The sequence below is a fragment of the Amblyomma mixtum genome, chromosome 3 (assembly GCF_055824585.1).
Source record: "Amblyomma mixtum isolate Tamu chromosome 3, ASM5582458v1, whole genome shotgun sequence".
Taxonomy (NCBI): Eukaryota; Metazoa; Arthropoda; class Arachnida; order Ixodida; family Ixodidae; genus Amblyomma; species Amblyomma mixtum.
In genome coordinates this window covers 416,691,742-416,710,614 of record NC_143014.1, presented here as the reverse complement: position 1 = coordinate 416,710,614, position 18,873 = coordinate 416,691,742, and the positions used below count along the sequence as shown (strand labels likewise).

The 18,873-nt window shown below is 49.7% G+C and overlaps 4 non-coding genes and 1 pseudogene across 4 annotated transcripts; all 5 read right to left on the bottom strand.

The window, feature by feature from the left end:
- Positions 1–15,555: 15,555 nt before the first annotated feature.
- Positions 15,556–15,637, bottom strand: TRNAS-GCU (transfer RNA serine (anticodon GCU)). The gene has a single exon. It is a non-coding gene; the product is annotated as a tRNA-Ser (tRNA).
- An 85-nt stretch (positions 15,638–15,722) lies between these two features.
- Positions 15,723–16,583, bottom strand: LOC149357765 (uncharacterized; annotated as a pseudogene).
- Positions 16,584–16,756: 173 nt separating this feature from the next.
- On the bottom strand, positions 16,757–16,838 carry TRNAS-GCU (transfer RNA serine (anticodon GCU)). Its single transcript has one exon. It is a non-coding gene; the product is annotated as a tRNA-Ser (tRNA).
- A 195-nt stretch (positions 16,839–17,033) lies between these two features.
- TRNAS-GCU (transfer RNA serine (anticodon GCU)) lies at positions 17,034–17,115 on the bottom strand. The gene has a single exon. It is a non-coding gene; the product is annotated as a tRNA-Ser (tRNA).
- Positions 17,116–17,310: 195 nt separating this feature from the next.
- TRNAS-GCU (transfer RNA serine (anticodon GCU)) lies at positions 17,311–17,392 on the bottom strand. The gene has a single exon. It is a non-coding gene; the product is annotated as a tRNA-Ser (tRNA).
- Between the last annotated feature and the right edge of the window lie 1,481 nt (positions 17,393–18,873).

The window sequence follows — 18,873 nt, the reverse complement described above, 5'->3', positions numbered from 1 at the left end:
AAGCGCGCGCAGCAAGCGGACAACACGATAAAGGGAGGAGGGAAGAGATAGCAGCGACTGACTGATGCCGCTGACGCCGATAGCGCTGGGGGGATGAAAGGGGGGCGGAGCTGGTTACGAGGCCGACGACAACGCCGACGCCGACGACGACGCGAAACCCAGGAACGGACGCCAAAGAGCTGCGCTCTAAAAATCACAGCCCGTCGAACTGAGTGACGGCCGCTCACTTGGACACGGCCAGCGCGCATGTATCGTTCGTTGAAAACATGGTTGGGTACGCAGAAATATGGTAGCGCATGAGCACAGTCACATGGGTTCTTTTTCACATTTCGCAGGCGTTTTTTAAACGCCAAGAAAAAGGACCACGCATGAGTTACACTGCTGCAAAAAACTGGATCGGTTCTTTGTTGACCTCCTCTACGCCTTAAAGGAAAGCACGTGACCGTAAAGTGAATAAGAGTAAATTTGTATATTTAATTTTAGCTAATGAACTAATTAAGCGGAATATAAAAGATACTGTGAGCAGCGCCACACGACGGAAAACAATGTTGTTGGTTTCGCCCAGCACCGGTAGGCCACTTTTTTAAATCCTTGGTTCGTGTTACGTGAAACACCCTATATACAGGGCGTTTCACGTAACTCGAACCAAGGATTTAAAGAAAGCGATAGACCGCAGCCCACTGAAACCAACGATACATTGTTCGCCATGATGTGGCGCTCCTAAAAATATTTTTTATTGCGCTTAATTAGTTAATTAACTAAGATGAGTTATGCAAATTTTCATATATTCATTTTAGTGCCAACACAGTTACGTTAGGTTGTAGAGCAGGTTTAAAAAGAACCAATAGAGTTTATTGTAGCATCGTATCTCTTACGGGATTTTTTTTTCCGGCATCTAAAGAAAGCCCGCGAAATATGAAAAACTACTACGTGACTGCGCTCGTGCGCTATCATATGCAGCGCTCTCAACGGCCCTTCTAGCAAATGGAGCGTGCCCGCTGACCGTGGCGAAGTGAACGGCCACCGCGCCGCTGCGAAAAGTGCTGACGCACTGTCAAGCCGCTGCCAAGAGCGGCGGCCGTTCACTTCTTGCAGTTTTCTGGCAGTTTTCTTCTTGCTTGGCACCAGCCGTAGCCTCCAGTATAGCCCCAGTGCTAAAATAAATCTAAAGCAATTTACCTTTCTTTAAAAATTTTGGACCTTCTAAAAAAACACCCGGTATATATATATATATATATATATATATATATATATATATATATATATATATATATATATATATATATATATATATATATATTGAAAAGGGGGTTTATGCACAAGTAGAACGGGGAAGGAGTTCACGGCGGGCGACACAGAATGGGCGAGCAGAACGGCGGGCAGCGCAGAACATGGCCAGTCCAGCCGAACCGATCTCGTGCAGCGCGGCGGCTCTTCGTCTTTCACCGGCCCTTCGTCTTCGTCGGCGACTCTTCAGTGATCTGCCCAGGCGGTAACAGGCGCGGCCGTCATGGTTGACTACAATGCCCCGGGAACGAAGAGGAGCCACCCTGGCGACTTATGGCGAGGGCAAGAGGAGTGGATCGTAGTATGTCTTCAGGCGGCTGACGTGAATCTTTTCTCGGCCGCGATGGCGCAATCCGAAGAGGGGTTGAGCGGCTCCATGATGTAATTGACCGGCGATGTTTGCTGGACAACGCGATAAGGACCGTGGCATTCCGTGCGAAATTTTGACGACAATCCTGGTGGTGTGCCTGGTACCCAGAGATTCCAACCGGAAGAACATGTTGGCTGGTAATGTTATCGAGGCGATGCTTTTGGCGGCCTTGGGATTCGGAGGTAAAAGAGCGCGCCAACTGGCGGCGTTCCTCGGCATGCTGTGCGACTTCGCAGAGGGGTGTCCACTCGCAGGTGTCAGGAGTATAAGGCAAGACGGTGTCCATCGTGGACGACGGCTCACGCCTGTACAGAAGGATGAATGGGGTAAAGCCGGTGGTTGACTGCGTGGCGGCGTTGTAAGCGTATATCGCGAAAGGGAAGCCAGCGTCACAGTTGGTATGATCTGCTGCGACGTACATCGTGAGCATGTCACCGAGAGTACGGTTGAAGTGCTCGGTCAGCCCGTTAGTTTGAGGAAGGCAGGCAGCGGTGGTCCGATGTACGATGCGACATTCGGCGAGCAGAGCTTCAAAGGCGTGTGAAAGGAAGGCGCGGCCTCTGTCACTGAGCAGCTCGCGCGGCGCTCCATGGCGAAGAACAAAATGATGGAACATGAACATAGCAACTTCGCGGCTAGTAGCAGCAGGAAGGGCGGCTGTCTCGGCCTACCGGGTGAGGTGGTCGACGCCGACGACAATCCAACGGTTCCCAGGGACCGTACAGGGCAGCGGGCCGTAAAGGTCGATGCCAACGCGATCGAAAGGACGTGCCGGGCAAGGGAGTGGTTGTAAGGGGCCGGTCACACGGGCACGTGGAGCGGATGTTTTGCGCCGCTGACAGGCGATGCAAAAACGGACGTATTTTCGAACATAGCCGTATATGCCACGCCAATAGAAACGCTGTGAAATTATTTTGAATGTCTTCAGCACACCAGTGTGCGCACACTGAGGGTCAGCGTCAAACTTCAGAGCGTAAATGGCGCGGAATTGCGAGAAGCCACCGCCGACCATCAGGCATGTAGTTGCGGGGAAATAAAAGGCCGTCCCGGAGGGCAAAGTGCGGAGCTTGACGCCGTAAAGTTCTAGAAGGCGCAGCATTTTGTGATGAAGACACAGTGTCTATGAGGGACGCAAGCCACGGGTCTTTCCGCTGCTCCGCAGGCATATCAGCGATGGTAAGAGGCGAAAGTACGGGATCAGTTGCCGAGGAGCAGGCAGCATCGCTGGGAAGGGGATACCGAGACAAAGCATCGGCGTCCATGTGCTTACGGCCAGAATGGTATTTGACGTGGATGTCAAACTCTTGAAGGCGAAGAGCCCCCCAAGCGAGGCGACCGAATGGATCTCTAATGGACGATAACCAGCAGAGCGCATGATGGTCCGTGACGACGTCAAACCGGCGACCGTATAGATAGAGCCGGAATTTTGTTAGCGCCCATACAACAGCTAAACATTCCTTCTCCGTAACAGAGTACTTGGATTCAGCTTTGGCAAGCACGCGACTCCCATACGCAACGACGTATTCTTCAAAACCATATTTTCGCTGGGCCAAGACAGCTCCGAGGCCAACACCCCTCGAATCTGTATGGTATTGGGTAGAAGCTGTGGGGTCAAAGTGTCGGATTATTGGCGGCGAAATCAAAAAATGGCGCAGGGTAGCGAACGCTTCGACGCACTGGGCCGACCAGCCAGATATGTCATTGTCCCCGCCAAGTAGCTTCGTCAGCGGCGCAATGATGGACGCAAAATTGCGTACGAAGCGCCGGAAATCGCAACAAAGACCTATGTGTGTTGTTTTGTACGTGAGGCAATACGTGATCTACGTACGCGTTCGTTCGTTTCGTTCCCAAAGAAGGAACTCCGGTAAAACTTAACAACTGGTTTAATTGGCCGAATGGTAAAATAAGTAAACTTTACAGAACGATTGGAAGCACGACCTGTTCGTTCAGCGTCTCCCAAAGCACTGTCCTTCGATGCCGGGCCGAGTCCTCCTTTCTCCCTCTTCTGCCGCCGTTCCCGCCTCTCCGACCTTGGACATTCAAAGAGTTCCCGGAAAGCCTGCCGCCCGGTTCAGGGACGGTCGCGGGGGAACGGCACGGGAGCCCCTTTCGGGCGCCTGCCGCCTGGTCGGCTCGCGCGCACACACTCACACACGCACACACAGGCGCGCACACACATGTACAGGGTCCTTGACCGAGGAAATCGCGTGTCGAATGGCGCCGCATTTTGTCCCCCCTTTTCGTCTCCGACACACTCCCCCCCGAAATGACGATGTCGTTTGCTAGCCGGAAAATTCCAGCAGGTACAGCCTGCTGGTTCTGAATGCTTTTAAACTCTTTGTGAAAGCCCTCCCTCTGCTCGTTGCCGATCCAAAATATTTCAGCCTGATCCAGTCCTTCGGCGGTAAGAGCTCCGACTTCGTCGTTGCGTCGTCTCACCCTTGAGACGAATCGAAGCACCCAAGCTGTGACTCTGATCAGTCTGGTGAAGGAGCTGTAGCGCTGAATCTCCATTAAAGCAGGGGAAGGCACGTGAAATGACATTTCCTCGAGAGTGAGTTCTTTCAAAGGGATCGCCATCGATTTGCTCAATACTACAGTTGAAGTTAGGCCGTCTTCTGAGGCGATGCTAAGGTATGCGACCGCCCCGTAAGCCGCGAGACTGGCGTCTGCAAGGATGCGTAGATCCCTCTTTGTTGCCTGCCCGTCGACGTCCGCTCCATAGTACCGCGGCACCTGTATCTCAGGAGGGTGTTTCAATTCACCGTACCATGCAATCCACTTTTCGGCTATATCTCTTGGTAGGGGATCATCCCAATCCACGTTTTGTCGCCACAGGTTCTGAAACAAAATCTTGGCCCGCACGATAAAGGTTGACAGCCAGCCCAGCGGGTCATAAATCCGTGCCCTAGTTTGTAGCATGGATCGTTTGGTGTCTGGTGTAGCAGTGTTGTCCGCAACGCACGGCGCAAAGGTCAGGCGATCTAGAATGGGGACCCATGTCGGCCCTAGTACCTTGAGTACGCCAGACATAAATCCCAGGAGCTTGGTTTCCTTACAGTGTTGCCCAAATAGCTGGCGCAGCCTCTTGTTAATCAATGACCATTTGTGCAGCTTCATCGAGGCCGCGTGGAAGATTGCGTTGGCTTCGGTGTATAACCTCACGGCCTCCTCTTCGTCGCACCCGTTAGCAGGTCGTCTACATAAAGGTCTCGCTGCAGCTGCATCGCAGTGTTAGGAAAATCTGCTGTTTCTCTCTCAATTACTGAGGTTCGCAGTGTCACGGTTTGTAGGCAGCTTGTCTGCTCGGCACCGTCCTACGTAGGTCTTTGAACGGTCCATCCAGCTGATGTTTCCACCGCCCTTAGTCGTTTTCCCAGTTTGACGGATCTGCCTGTCGTTAAGTCGCATATATGGTCAGACTCGATGAGCAGCTCAACATTTCTCGAACCGTCGTCAATTGAGAAGTCGGCTGCTTCGTACCCAAGGGACCTTAATTTCTGAAGTACATTTCCCGGTGGCGAGTGAATCAGTTGGTCACAAATTACTTCTGTTTCCAGCACTTCGAGTTCGCGTTCGCATCCGCGCTTTGTTTTTAGCGTTACTCGAACTCTTCGGAACTCGCGTTCCTCTTGGTGGCCTCCGAACACACCGACGGTCAACCTTTCATGCCCGAGAAGCGTGCATCCTAGTTTCCGCGAGGTGTCAGCGGTGATGTAAGAGCGCTGACTGCCTCCGTCGAACAAAACTCGCACCTGAGCGCTGGAAGTTTTTCCACTACACAACGCATTCGCGGTCTGCAGCAAAACGGTTCTTTTGTGAGTGAAGCAGTCTCCCGTGGCTGTCGCTTTGAGGCTGATTTGTGCACTCGTCACTGTTCGGCTCGCTTCGGGTGGCCTGTTACTAGAGTACGTCGGGTCGCACATCGTGCTGGCATGCTTCTTGCGGCATTTGTTGCACTGCACGTTTACGCGGCATGCTCGTGACTGGTGCCCAGTTTTCGTGCACCTGAAGCAACGACCGGACGAATGCAGAAGTCGTTTCTTTTCTTCCACGGTTTTTGAGGCGTCACAGTTCTGCGTTTCGTGCTCATCGGAGTCACAGAAGAAGCAGGTTAGCGGTGTTGCACTCTGATGCAGCATCTCTGCGGATCGGACATCCTGGTCATGCGTTTTTCCATGCGGCTTGTGACTTTCTTTCATTCCTTCTCTAGATTTTTGTTCCAGGTCCATTCCTTGCAAAGCAGCCAAGTTCTCTCTACTTTCCACCTCTACTCTTAAAAAGGAGAATAACTTCGAAAATGTGCAGACGGTACCTTTTCCGCTGTCGTCGGTAGTATGTGACGAAGTTTCGGAGACGGAGCCTTGTTGCTCGCTGGCGAGGCTGTCGGTGTCGGCAACGCACCTTCGGCTGAAGTCCAGTAAGATGTCCCGTGGCATTGCTCGCTGTACAATCAGAAGCAGCATTGAACTGTAGGAGTCCAACTTCCGTCCGAGCGTTTCGAGGCCTCTGATGTGCGCCGCCAGGGTATCGTAGAGACGGCGTAGGACACGGACATCTTCCGAAGAACGCACTGGCTTCAAATCAATTAGCTTCTTCAGATGTTCTTGAACAATTAGTTCCTCGTTGCCGAACCGTTTACTCAGGAGTTGGATGGCGTCGTTGTAACATCGTGCCGTCGATGGAAGGCCCGCCAGCGCAGCTGCCGCATCGCCTGTAACCGATGCTCGCAGTTAGTGAAACCTGTCTGTGTCAGTCAACTCTTCATTTTTGTCCACTAGGTGCTGGAACACTTCCCAAAAGGTTTGCCAGTCCGACCGCCACCTAGTGAATTTGATTAATTTAATCCGAGGCAGCTTCACTCTCGTCTTAACTGACGTGGTCGATAGGATGGCTGGCGTGGCCGTTTGGATGGTAGTGCCACTGCCCGCCGAATACACGGCAGTCTGCGTTGTTGATGAACCGCTGTCGATTTGAAGTTGCAATCCAGCAAGGCAGGATATGACACGATCTTCATAGTCGTACACTTGCTGGTATTCGTTTTCAGCATCTTCTTCGGGTACTAATGATTCAACTTCCTCGTTGACATGCTCTAGCTGTTGCTGCAGCTTGCTGAGTCGAGCGTGAAACGATACAGCTTCTGTACCTGTGAGGGACGCTTGGCTCTCCTCCGTTTTGTTGATGAGCTGCGTAATTTGAGAGCGCAATGCTCCTCGTTTCTTTAAAAGGCGCTCCATTCTCTTGTAAGGTTCGTTTAGCCAATTAGTTTACCGGATTGATGACATCAGTAGTCGTCGTTGCCGAGACGTACCTGAAGTGGATGCGTTGAGCGTGAGCGTTGGAGCGATGTAGCGATGATCTCACAAAATCCACAGCAGAACTCCCGGGTTTCGGCACCAAACTTGTGTTGTTTTGTACGTGAGGGAATACGTGCTCTACGTACGCGTTCGTTCGTTTCGTTCCCAAAGAAGGAATTCTGGTAAAAATTAACTGGTTTAATTGGCCGAATGGTAAAATAAGTAAACTTTACAGAACGATTGGAAGCACGACCTGTTCGTTCAGCGTCTCCCAAAGCACTGTCTTTCGATGCCGGGCCGAGTCCTCCTTTCTCCCTCTTCTGCCGCCGCTCCCGCCTCTCCGACCTTGGACAGTCAAAGAGTTGCCGGAAAGCCTGCCGCCGGTTCAGGGACGGTCGCGGGGGAACGGCCACGGGAGCCCCTTTCGGGCGCCTGCCGCCTGGTCGGCTCGCGCGCACACACTCACACACGCACACACGCACACACAGGCGCGCACACACATGTACAGGGTCCTTGACCGAGGAAATCGCGTGTCGAATGGCGCCGCATTTTGTCCCCCATTTTCGTCTCCGACACTATGAAGCTTCGAAGTTGCTTGAAGGAAACCGGTTTAGGAAATTGCGCCAGAGCACGGAGCTTGGCCGGGTCGCGTGTTCGCGAAATGCAGCCGGTACAGCCAGCGATGACAGCGCCGCCCACCGGCAGGTAGCAGCCACAATTAAGGCTGGTTATAAATATTCATTCAGAACGACGGCTTGACATCGCCGCTATGGCGCAGTGGATTAGAGGCACGTGTTGCGTATGGAAAGGTCAGCCGTTCGAATCCGCTCTCTGTACCGTAATTTTAATGTTTTTTGTTATTTCATTTTTAAATTTTTTCCCTTTTAGGTCGCAAATCGTGATGCTTAGTGGCGTATAACGCCGTTTAAGATTTTCAAAACATTTGATGCATACTTTTACACACATTATTCACAGCACTGGAATATCAGTTTGGAATTTAAACTAAATATTACATGGTTAGTAACAATAGGTTGATATAGACTTTTAAGCATTATTTAGGGAATAATTATCCCTTTTAGGTAAGCCATTGTGACAATCTTCAGTCACCGTGATCAATTCACCGAGGTTTCAAGCTTTGTGGCAGTACAGGCTGCAGTTGGCAAATACGCGGCCGGGTCAGGGAGAATTCCTTCTTTGGAGATGATGTGCCCCAAGATCGTCAACTGCCGAGCTAAGAAGTGGAACTTCTTAAGATTCAGTTGCAGTCCGGCGTCGGTGAGGCAAGTCAGAACCTGCTGCAGGCGCGTGAGGTGAGTACAGAAATCTGCCGAAAAGAAAACGATGTCCTCCAAGTAACAGAGGCACGTGTGCCATTTCAGCTTGTGTAAGACGTTATCCATCATTCTTTCGAACCTGGCTGGCGCGTTGAACAGGCCGAAGGGCGTAACGGTGAACTCGTAAAGGCCGTCAGGGGTAACGAATGCGGTCTTCTCATGGTCAGCGGCAGCCATCGGGACCTGCCAGTAGCCAGAACGCAAGTCAAGGGAGGAGAAGTATTCTGCGCCTTGGAGACAATCAAGAGCGTCGTCGATGCGGGGGAGCGGATAATTGTCTTTGTTGGTAATTTTGTTGAGTCGCTGGTAATCGACACAAAATCTGATAGAACCGTCTTTCTTTTTGACCAGCACTATCGGGGAAGACAAAGGGCGGTGAGAGGGACGGATGATGCCACGGTGCAGCATGTCCTCAACGTGCTCACTTATCCCTTGACGCTCAGCCGCAGGCACGCGATGGGGCCGCTGCCGAAAAGTAGGGTGGGAGCCGGTCTCAATGCGATGAGCCACGCCGGATGTACTGCCTAAAGGCTGATGGGCTGCATCGAAAGTGGAGCGGACCGGCTGGAGAAGGGCTGAGAGCTGTGCACAGTATGTGGACGGAAGAGTATCGTCGTTGGCGGCGCGGAAAATTTCGTCAGGCTCAGGTTAAGTATCTGGCTCGGAATGCATGGCGTTTACAGAGAAACTGCTGGCTACCTCGTGGACATTAAGGTCAGAGAGAAGGCAGACAGGTTGAATGCAGCCAGGGGACTCACCAGGGAGCAGGGTAAGGGGCACGGGGATGGATTGTAGAGCACCTTTTTCGTGACACCCTGGTGGACATTGAGGACAGCAGAAGGTAGCGGCAGGTTATTTCGGCGTACGAAGGAAGCAGGCGGCGTAAATAAACCGGTGTCATCCGACGCGGGAAGGCACGACACGGATACAAGGGCAGATGCTTCCGGCGCACCTTCGACATTTTCAACGATGGTGACCTTGATTGACCAAGGCACAGAGGTTTCAGAAGGAAGCTCGTCACACAAAGCAGAAAATTCAACTTCGGCGCGGGCGCAATCTATGACAGCGTTGTTGTGTGATAGGAAGACCCAGCCGAGAATTATGTCATGTGAGCATTAGGACAGCACCAAGAATTCGAATGGTTGCAATATATCGTCTATGATGACCCGCGCTGTGCATGAGGCCAGAGGGGCAATGCGCTTTTCACTAGCGGTGCGGAGCGAGAGACCCGTAAATGATGTCGTGTCTTTGCGCAAACGGCGGCAGAGTTTTTCGTGAATCACTGATACCGATGCACACGTATCAATAAGCGCTTGTACCGGCAGTCCGTCGACCATGACCTGAAGAACGTTGCGTGGGGTAAACGGAGGTCTTGACCTTTTCGAACAGTGCGCAGTTCTTGCCTCCGGAACTGCGAAACTTAGTTTCCCTCTTCAACGGAGGGAGGGCGACGGCGCATCGGTGACAGTGAGCGGCGACGTGGTGATGGAGAACGTCGGGTCTCGTAAGGACGACGGTCGTTGGCGTACGCTTCCAGAGGCGTGGACGGAGGAGCCCAATGAAGCATCTGAGATGGATGCAAAGTGGTTGAGATGGCTGGCGAGGCCACCATGCGACGGCGACAGTGGCGGGCGACATGTCCCGGGTACCCACAGGAGTAACAGATGGGACGGTTATCCGAAGTGCGCCACGGGGTGTAAAGCCGCTGGCGTGTTGCAGGCGAAGAAACCGGTGCTGGTCGTAACGACGGGGCCGGGCGCAGGGCGGGCTGACGCGGCGGAATAGTCATGGGCACGGAGCGCGTCGACACTTCTGCGTAGGTCATCCGTGAGGGTATTAGAGGTGGTTGGGGATACTGAGCCTCGGCATAGGTGAATGGAGCGACCGAAGGGGCTTGATCGGCAGTGGGAAGAGCCTCGGAAACTTCATGGCGGATGACCTCCTGCAATGGCGCCACCAGAGGAAATGCAGCGTCGTGACTGAAGGGATGACGAGAGCTTATGCGTGACTTCCTTCTTCCTCCTGCTTGATCTGCGGTGACAGTTTGGCCAGGTCGGTGTGAGACGTGAGGGAAGCAAGGGACTCCTTCTGCTTGATCTGCGATGACAGTTTCGCCGGGTCGGTGTCAGACGTGAGGGAAGCAAGGGACTCCTGCTGCTTGATCTGCGGTGACAGTTGCGCCGGGTGGGTGTCAGACGTGAGGGAAGCAAGGGACTCCTGCTGCCAGAGTGGAGAACGGGTGAGAATGCGTCGCTTCCGAAGTTCATCGTAGTTCTGGCAATGGGTTATTACGTCGGCGATTGTGGTGGGATTCCTTGCGAGAAGCATCTGAAACGCATCGTCGTCTATGCCTTTCATGATGTTTGCACACGCGTGGAGGCCTCTATGTCTGAGCGCACCAAGATTGACAACATCATGTTCACAACACACAAGGTTCACAAGGTTCACAACGTCCTCCATATAGCTGGTAAAATTTTCACCAGGCAGCTGCGTCCTACTTCGCAGGCGTTGTTCCGCGCTCAGCATGCGCACCGCGTGCCTGCCGAATACGCCACAAAAATTCGTTTTGAAGGCTGACCACGTGGTGATATCAGCTTCGTGGTTCCGGAACCATAGGTTCGCAACGTCTGAAAGGTAGAGTATGACGTTGTTCAGCTTGAGTGCATCATCCCACTTGCTATGGGTGCTCACCCGTTCGTAGGATGCCAACCAGTCCTTGACGTCATGGTCGCCGGTGCCACTGAACACAGCGGGATCACGCTGGCGCAGCGCTCCAGCGCAGAGAACGCAGGTTGCGGTCGTATGACGCCCTGGACCTTCGCAGCCGTATTCTCCCGCCGCCCACCATGCCTAAGGAGTCTGCACCCGGTCCTGCTCCACCTACCCCGCACCTCCACCATATGAAAGGGGGGGTTTCTGCACAAGTAGACCGGGGACGGAGTTCACGGCGGGCGACACAAAATGGGCGAGCAGAGCGGCGGGCAGCGCAGAAGATGGCCAGTCCAGCCGAACCAATCGCGTGCAGCGCGGCGGCTCTTTGTCTTTCACCGATGCTTCGTCTTCGTCGGCGATTCGTCAGTGATCTGCCCAGGCGGTAACAGGCGCGGCCATCGTAGTTCGCTGCATTATATACATATATATATATATATATCCTAAAGAAGATCGGTCTTCCGATCGAATCGTCGAGTCGAATAAATATGTTTCCTTTAACGAAGCGTATACTTCGCTGTATATTCTTGTAAGCAGTCAAGTACTTCATGCTTTCGTAACCTATATATATATATATATATATATATATATATATATATATATATATATTACGATGAAAAAACTTGCTCGACTGCTGATAACATAAGGAAAGAGTTGAAGTACACTTCTTAGAGAAACATTTATTTACCGACGGTTTCGGACGATGGACCGTCCTTCATGAAGGACGAAGGACGGTCCACCGTCCGAAACCGTCGGTAAATAAATGTTTCTCTAAGAAGTGTTCTTCAACTCTTTCCTTATATACATATATATATATATATATATATATGTATATATATATATATATATATATATATATATATATATATATATATATATATATATATATATATATATATATATATATATATATATATATATATATATATATATAGGGCGTCCCAGAAAAGCTTGGACCAAGATTTAAAAAAAAACTAAGCGTTGTTCTGAACTGAAAACGCGTGGATGTTGTTCAAGTTTATCTGAAGTTACAGTACTATTTTTTCAGTCCTCCTATTTGAATAATTAGTCGAGATAAAAAAATAACTTTTTAAATACAGCTTGAAATGTTTAGGCGTCAATACGAAAGTTGTGGAGCTCCTAAAATATTGTCCAGCCGGGGCAGTTCGAAGGAGACACACTTAGCGTGGCCATTTTAATTCTGGAAAAACGAAAGCCCACTGAGTTTAAAAAGTACTACGTGACAGCGCGCTCCGTGCGCCCGAATGCGCCGCGATTTCAGCGCTCCCATCCATGCATTGTAAAAACCATCACTCGCTTCGCGCCTTTCGTGCTGCTTTCGCGCCTTTCGTGCTCCGCGTTGTGCTTGGTTCTAAGATAGGCGTCAGTGGGTACGGTCGGCAGTTGAAAGAAAGCACGGCTCCCGTTCCTGCGGCGATAAATGTGCTGTCCCGTTAGCAGAATGCAAGCGGAAGAACGATGACAATGTCATGAGTTTGAATTCGGGAGCAAGATCCCAACAAGCAAAGACGCATATAACAAGCCTGATAACGTCGTGTGAATTACGCTGAAGAACAAGAGCCGCGCTTTCTTTCAATTGCCGCCCGAACCCACCGGCGCTTACCTTGGAACCAAGTGCATCGTGAAGCCTGTCTTGGGCAGCAGGAAAGGCGCGAAGCGAGTTACGTTTTTTACAAAGCACGGATGAGAGCGGTGTAATCGCGGCGCATCCGCGCACACGGGGCGCGATCACGTGGTATTTTTTAAACTCCGCGGGCTTGCGTTTTTTCCCGAATAAAAAGAGCTACACGAAGTCTATCTCGTTGGAAGTGCCTGGTTTGGACAATATTTGTGGAGCTCCACAGCATTCCTATTGCCGCCTGAACGTTTCAAGCTATACTTAAAAAGTTAATTATTTTATCTGGACTTATTATTCAAATAGAAGGACCGAAAAAATAGTACTGTATTTTTGGATAAACCCTTATAACATCCACGCGTTTTCCGTTCTGAAGAACGCTTAGTTTATTTGTAAATCTTGATTCAAATTAGCTGGGACACCCTGTATATATACGAGGGGGGACCCAAAAGAAACCGGATTTTTTGCATAAAAACTTTAATTATTAACTCTTGCACAAATTTCCTTCAGTCACCTTCAAAGTACTCTCTATGAAATGCGATGCACTTGTCAAGTCTTTTTTACCGCTGTCTGAAGCATCTCTGGAACTCTTCAACTTTGATATCGTCCAGTGCCCTTTGCGAAGCTGTTTGTATGGCCTCCACACCAGCAAAACGCTTCCCTTTTAGACTTTTCTTCATTCTCGAAAAGAGAAAAAAGTCGCACGGCATTAGGTCTGGTGAATATGGAGGGTGGGGAACGATAGTCTATCCCTGAGAGGCCAAATAATGGGTCACTCATAAGGCCGTGTGCGCCGGGGCGTTGTCGTGATGAAGGAACTTGTCACCTGATCGCCAAAGTTGGGGGTGTTTGCTCCGCACATCCTCTCGCAGACGTCTTAAAACTTTCAAATAAAAGTGCTGGTTAACAGTCTGGCCAGGGGGAACAAATTCTTTGTGCACAATTCTGCGAACGTCAAAAAAGACAATGATCATTGTCTTCACATTCGGCTTCAACAGTCTTACTTTTTTCGGTCTCGGAGAGTTGGGAGATTTCCACTGGCTTGACGCTTGCTTAGTTTCTGGGTCATACCCGTAACACCAACTCTCATCACCTGTAATGGCTTTGGTCAAGAAGTCTGGATCACTTTCAATCTCTTTTTTTAAATCCCGGCTCAAATTCAATCGAATGTTCTTTTGATCCTGTGTGAGAATGCGAGGAACAAATTTAGCGGAAACACGTCTCATTTGCAACTGCTCAGCCAAAATTCGCTGACACGAGCTCGAACCCACACCTGTCTCTTCTGAAATTTGGTCGATCGTGAAACGACGATCTTCGTTCATTTTTTGACGGATTTTTTTCAGCGTTTTATTCGTTTCTAGCCGTTGAAGGACGCCCAGAACGAGCATGGTCTTCGACACTCATCTCACTACGTTTGAAGCGCCCAAACCACTCGAAAACTTGTGTGCGGCTCATAGCATCCTCCTTAAAAGCCTGTTGCAACATTTGGTAAGCTCCTGTCGCCGATTTTACAAGCAGGAAACAAAACTTCCAACACACTCTTTGTTCTTTTAAATTTGCCATAAAGATTTCGCAGGCGGAACAAAATGACTGGAAGCGAAACACAACACTACGCTCAAATTTTTACCTACAAACTTATGTCGTCTGGACAGCTATTTCGTGAGGTCTCTACTAACCCCATCTAGCGGTAGAACTCTCTACTACGTCTACGAGTGGCAGCGCGCTCTCAGTTCGGTTTTTTTTGGGTACCCCCTCGTATATATATATATAGCGCCAGGAGCTACAAAAGGAGAGCGCTAAAAGTTAGAAGAGAATTACCCCTCAAGTCACTCCGAGTGCGAATGGGCCAAAAAAATGGCTGCTGATTTAGCATTGCTCAGCACAAAATATTGTGCAAAAGCACGTTTTTTTTTGCAGGTGGACACCACAGCCACGTACATCAAAGCGCGATTCAGTTCTCCATTGGCCCTGGGAGTCAGTTATGCGCCTTTCGTTTCCTCAAAATCAACGGACTCTAAAACACTTTCAACGCCAACGCCAATGAATCCAACGAATGCTGGTGGCCTATTCGTGCCGCGTTTCTGCCATAAAGTTGTCAACCCCAACGCATGCAGAGCACCACTGTCACGTACCTCAAAGAACAGGTGAGGTGTCCACGGACCCAGGCAGCCAGTTATGCGCCTTTCCTCCCTCAAAATCAACGCAGTCTAAACCTTCGGTTGGTTTTGAGAAAAAGAAAAGCACATAGCTGCGCCGATTTGTAGGTAGATGTCACGCCTACTCGCAGCCCGACAGAGTGTCCACTGAACACGTGAGCCAGTTACACTTGCTACTCGGAGGCTTAACACACACATCGCATAAACCCGGGAAGTACGGCTAGGAGTGCTCAGAATGTCCTCAGAATCGCACCACTCAAGAATGGCATGTGCAACAAGAATGCTGGTAAATATTGATCTCTTTTTTATACCGCACGTTTTGTGACCCCCTCCAATATCCGTAATTACTGTTTGGAGCCTTTTAGCAAGCATTTTCATAAAAATTTTATAAGTACACTCGCTTTCTTAATGCGTCCCGCTCTGCCCTTCTTCGTTGAGATAACGGTAAATGGATTTGTATGGGCAACAAAAAAGAGTAGGAAGGACAACGACGAGGGTGGGACTCGAACTCTCGTGGGCAGAGCCCAATTGATCAGCAGTTCATCGCCTTAACCGCTCGGGCCATCTCGCCGCAACGGAAGCACCGCCCTTCATAATTGCAAGCAAAGGCACCAGGCTTCCGAATTACGCAATTAATTTCTCAACTTGATAAAAACAACAGCGGCCACAGTTCTCTCGCTCTCTTTCTGCTTCCTGCCATGCCCTTCTTCGTGGAGATAACGGTAAATGGATTTGTATGGGCAACAAAAAAGAGTCGGGGAAAAAACGACGAGGGCGGGATTCGAACCCACGCGGCCAGAGCCCAATGGATTAGCAGTCCACCGTCTTAACCGCTCGGCCACCTCGCTATTTTTTTCTTTATTGCCGACTAGACAGGAGAATCAAATACAGTACATTAAAAGGTGCTATCTGAACATCGACAGCACTCATAGGTTAAAACCATTTCAGGGCAACAAGTTCATTCAGAATAGTATACCATTCGGGTTTGTCGGCTTGTGCCTTATACATATCTCTGAGGTAAGTAATGCTCTCAACAAAATACTCCCTAGCAGGTCGCGGATTTCCATCTGCGTGATGGACACCCATTCGTGTCTTCCATACACCATGCAGTACTAACAACATGAACAGATCATACGGTACACCATCTTCGTTGTCAACTGGCAAAATCGGATGCCATACGGCGTTACTGGAAGGTCTTTCTTTAACGTCCTTTGCAGGATGTCCCACAGAAAGACCGCATCCCAACAGTCCAAGAACATATGGTCTACAATTTCAGGCTTGCAGCATAACATACAGTTTGTGGACCATGGGACATATATCCCCTTCTCTTCCAACCGTGGCTTCACGGGCAGTGTGCCACTATGTAAGTGGAAAAAGAAAGTTTTCACCGATGGTCGCACGGCCATCTTCTTAACCCTTTTAAGAACACCCCCACCCTGACCGTCACCACTCATTATGCGATAAATTGGCACTAGTCACACCATATCTGTGAGGTCCATACAGCCGACTACGTTTTACGCCACTAAGGTACTGCGTCGAGAAAGGCGCTTTCAGTATTTGAAAAGCTCCAACGACTTCACACAAATACCCATGCACACCTCCACGATGAAACCCGTTTGCACACACAAGAAATTCGGGTAGGAAATTTTGCAGCCGCACTTGCATCACTGTCCTCAAAAAGGGATCATTTTGGTCACGCAGGAACATGAATTTTGAGACAACTTGCCTTAAGAACAAATGCACAAGACCCAACCTGCTCGGCCACCTCGCCGCAGCGGAAGCACCGGCCTTCATACTTGCAAGCAAAGGCACCAGGTTTCAGAATTCCGCAATTAATTTCTCAACTTTGCAAAATCAACAGCAGCCACAGTTCTGTCGCTCCGTTTCTGCGTCCCGCAGTGCCCTTCTTCGTGCAGCTAACGGTAAATTAATTTGTATGGGGAACAAAAAAGACTCTGAAAAAAAAACGATGAGGGTGGGACTCGGACCCACGCGGGCAGAGCCCAATGGATTAGCAGTCCATCGCCTTAACCGCTCGGCCACCTCGCCCCAACGGAGGCACCGGCCTTCATAATTGCAAGCAAAGGCACCAGGTTTCAGAATTCCGCAATTAATTTCTCAACTTTGCAAAATCAACAGCAGCCACAGCTCTGTCGCTCTGTTTCTGCGTCCCGATGTGCCCTTCTTCGTGCAGCTAACGGTAAATGAATTTGTATGGGCAACAAAAAAGAGTCAGAAAAGAAACGACGAGGGTGGGACTCGAACCCACGCGGGCAGAGCCCAATGGATTAGCAATCCATCGCCTTAACCGCTCGGCCACCTCGCCGCAACGGAGGCACCGGCCTTCATAATTGCAAGCAAAGGCACCAGGTGTCAGAATTCCGCAATTAATTTCTCAACTTTGCAAAATCAACAGCAGCCACAGTTCTGTCGCTCTGTTTCTGCGTCCCGCTGTGCCCTTCTTCGTGCAGCTAACGGTCAATAAATTTCTATGGGCAACAAAAAAGGGTCGGAAAAGAAACGACGAGGGTGGGACTCGAACCCACGCGGGCAGAGCCCAATGGATTAGCAGTCCATCGTCTTAACCGCTCGGCCACCTCGCGGAACGGAGGCACCGGCCTTCATAACTGCAAGCAAAGGCACCAGGTTTAAGAATTACGCAATTAATTTCTCAACTTTGCAAAATCAACAGCGGCCACAGTTCTCTCGCTCTGTTTCTGCGTCCCGATGTGCCCTTCTTCGTGCAGCTAACCGTAAATGAATTTGTATCGGCAACAAAAAAGGGTCGAAAAAAAAACGATGAGGGTGGGACTCGAACGCCATTATAGCGCTTGGAGGCTAGTTGACACGACATTATATAAACAAAAACAGCGCAAATCATTGGGCATACAAAAGAAACTGCGCTAGCCCAGTGCGCTTCCTCTTTGTGTCCAGCCCTTTGAGCAGTTCTTATAATTAAAAAAAAGTGCCAAAAACGTAAATACAACAACTCTCGCTGTAAAAGCTTTTCGGGGTTGTTAAGACGGCGTTAGCGTCGACATCAGCGTCATCGATGGCGTCGTAACGACGAAGTAGAGATGAGATGTTGCGAGGAAAGAAACAGCTTCACGCACAATGCTTACATGACCCGCGTTCAGTATTGAGAGACAGTACAGGACGATGGTGCTGTGTATTGGTCATTTTTACAAAAAAGTGAGGGCGCTTAAATCATCCAACAAGGAAAGGAGGTTTGTGATCTTTCTTCCCCTCATGTTGCTGAGAAGGGGAAAACGTTGGCGACCGTGATAGGATGCAGAACGTGTTCAAGAGTCGAACTTGCTCGATCGTATGACTCGAAGACAACTATAGGAGTGTTCAACTCTTTAATTACACGTTAAAAAAAATAAAACAGAACGCAAGAACAACAAGAAGAAATTATTTACAGATTACTGCCTCGCAGAACGACCTGACGATACCTGCCACCGGTTCCCCCAAAGTAGAGTCTTTTTATCCCTATGTACCCGTCCTCAGTGGGAAAAGTAAACAATTGGATAATTTCCTAATTGTTCGTTCAATGAATGCTTGAGCACAGGACGACAAAGGAAATCAGACATGTGAAAGAAGATAAGCCTTCCCCATTCAGCACTACATATGTAATTGCACTCTCCACAAGCTTATAGCGAACATCCTCGATTGAGAGAGAGAGAGAGAAATCCTTTAATAAAAAAAAATTTAGCAGGTGTTTAGAAATCACTGGTAGGCTACTGTGCGTGAGGAACGGAATTCGGGAGATAAATATGGAAGAAGAGCGGTGAGGATAAGTAAAAGAAAAGAAATAAAAAGGGAGACGATAAAATGCGGCCATTAAATGCATACTAAGGCCATCGGCGAGTAATCATACGTTACGTATGAAACGATGAAGTGCATAGTCCGACAAATGTGCGAGTACTGTTCACTGCGTGAAGAATGCATGAGGGTAACATGCAAGGTGAAATGAGAGCTTGTCAATATGTTCAATTGATTTAAATATGCAAACAAAAAATGGCTGAGGCTTAACTTGGTTAAGCCTGGAGAATGCGAAGCATCATCGTGTCGCATAATTTGG